We start from the raw sequence: 2500 nt of genomic DNA, 5'->3' as shown, positions 1-2500 counted from the left end.
GCGACCCATGGACTATCAAAAATAAAGATGTCCATATGATCCAACCTGATGAATCAACGAAATACCTTGGTCTGAAAATTGGCCCTTGGACTGGCACTATACAGCCTGATCTACATTGTCAGCTAAAGACATGGATCTCGAAAATCGATGAGGCGCCTCTGAAGCCAACTCAGAAGGTTGAACTACTCAATGCCTATGCCCTACCCAGATTGTTATATCCTGCAGACCACTCGGACTGCAAGCAATCAACTCTCCGTGGGTTGGACCAAGAGATTAGAAAGGCGGTAAAAGGATGGCTCCACCTTCCCGCTTCAACTTGTGATGGACTGTTATATGCCAGAGCCCGAGACGGAGGCCTTGCCATCTTGAAACTGGAAAAAACAATCCCTTCGGTTCAAGTTAGAAGGCTGCAACGTATAGCAAACTCGTCCGATGCTATCACCCGTAATATTGTGTCCTCGCAGGGTATGGAGGAAGAATACCGTAATTTGTGGGTACGAGCAGGGGGTGACAGTGATGCAATCCCAACATTCGTTCTCAGGGACTCGGTGTCAAAAGAACCTGTATATCCGAGACCCTGCGATTGGAGGGAGCATGAATTTCAGAGATGGTGCGAAAAGCCGGTTCAAGGAAGGGGCATTGTAAACTTTGCGCATGATAGAATCAGTAATGCTTGGTTGAGGCCATGGTGCGGCTTTAAACAATGCTTTTTTATCGCAGCACTACAACTAAGGGCAAATATTTACCCAACAAGAGAAAGCTTGAACAGAGGCAGAGATGGGGCCTTACGTTCCTGCAGGAAATGCTCTGCCAGACTCGAGTCCCTTTCGCACATTCTCGGTCAATGTCCTGCAGTACAGAAAGCAAGAATTGCGCGACATAACAAGATCAGTAACATTCTGGCAGACGAAGCGGCTAGATTGGGCTGGTCTGTATACAAAGAGCCACGGTTCATATCCGAGACGGGAGAGATGAGAAAGCCTGACCTCGTGTTTGCAAAAGATGAGGAGGCGGTTGTGATCGATGTCACCGTCCGTTTTGAGCTTTCAAAGAATACCTTGTCAGATGCTGCCTCGCACAAAGTTTCGTACTATACCCCTCTTGGTGATCAAGTCAAAGTGCTGACGAAGGCTAGCAAGGTCACATTCTTTGGATTCCCGGTTGGGGCAAGAGGAAAGTGGCCCCTTGAGAATAACGAGGTACTTACCTCCCTGGGCCTGACCAAACCCAGAACGACATCACTGGCCAAGATGATTTCCTGCAGAACGCTGCTTTTCTCTCTTGATATTCTGAGAATGTTCTGTGGAAATTATGCGGTCTATGAACAGTCATAGACAACCTCCGAAACAAATAATAGTTTTGTTTTAAGATGTCATTTGTTTTAGATTGATTTTGTTATTTTCGAAGGTGAAGTCGGTTTTTATTTCATTTTACTATTTTCCACAATTTAGATTGTTATTTTCCAAGACGAAGTCTTGGTTCTTTTTTTTATTGTTAGTTTTTTTTTAACACGTCGTATTTGTTACTTTAGAGCTTAGAGGGGACTTTATTTTCGCCTTACTATTTTCTGCCTACAAAGAAGATTAAAAATAAGCTTTTTTCAAGATGGTTTTGTTATTTTCCAAGGTGAAGTCTTGGTATTCTTATTTTACTATTTTCCATAAAGAAGACCTTTCTTTTAGATTTTGTTATTTTCCAAGACGAAGACTTGGTATTTTTATTATATTGCTATTTTTTTACACGAAGCTTATTCAAGAGCACTTATATAGATTAGACTTTGTTATTTTAATTCTTTATTTTTTGGACTACATCAGTTCGAGAGTCCTGTAACTTACTATTTTCTGCCTACAAAGAAGATTACAAATAAGCTTTATTTAAGATGTTTTAGATTAGATTTTGTTATTTTCCAAGGTGAAGTCTTGGTTTTTTTATTTTACTATTTTCCACAAAGAAGACTTTTCTTTTCTTTTAGATTTTGTTATTTTTCAAGACGAAGACTTGGTATTTTTTTTGCTATTTTTTTACAGGAAGCTTTATTCAAGAGCACTTATATAGATTAGACTTTGTTATTTTAATTCTTTATTTTTGCACTACATCAGTTCGAGAGAAGACTACAAACCAGCTTTATTTAAGATGTTTTAGATTAGATTTTGTTATTTTCCAAGGTGAAGTCTTGGTTTTTTTATTTTACTATTTTCCACAAAGAAGACTTTTCTTTTAGATTTTGTTATTTTCCAAGACGAAGACTTGGTATTTTTTTATTGCTATTTTTTTTACACGAAGCCTATTCAAGAGCACTTATATAGATTGGTCTTTGTTATTTTAATTCTTTATTTTTGGACTACATCAGTTCGAGAGTCCTGTAACTTCCTATTTTCTGCCTACAAAGTCAGCTTTATTTAAGATGTTTTAGATTAGATTTTGTTATTTTCCAAGGTGAAGTCTTGGTTTTTTTATTTTACTATTTTCCACAAAGAAGACTTTTCTTTTCTTTTAGATT

General features: G+C 38.2%; 1 pseudogene; it reads left to right on the top strand.

Annotated features, from left to right (window-relative positions):
• The window catches only part of LOC142919129 (28S ribosomal RNA), a 10884-nt pseudogene that overhangs the window by 5400 nt on the left and 2984 nt on the right, over window positions 1–2500 (top strand).

This window comes from Petromyzon marinus, unplaced genomic scaffold (genome assembly GCF_048934315.1).
Source record: "Petromyzon marinus isolate PM22_M1 ecotype Great Lakes invasive population unplaced genomic scaffold, UKy_Petmar_22M1.pri1.0 PM_G_Scaffold_6, whole genome shotgun sequence".
NCBI classification, from domain to species: domain Eukaryota; kingdom Metazoa; phylum Chordata; class Hyperoartia; order Petromyzontiformes; family Petromyzontidae; genus Petromyzon; species Petromyzon marinus.
This window is presented reverse-complemented; position numbering and strand designations above follow the sequence as displayed.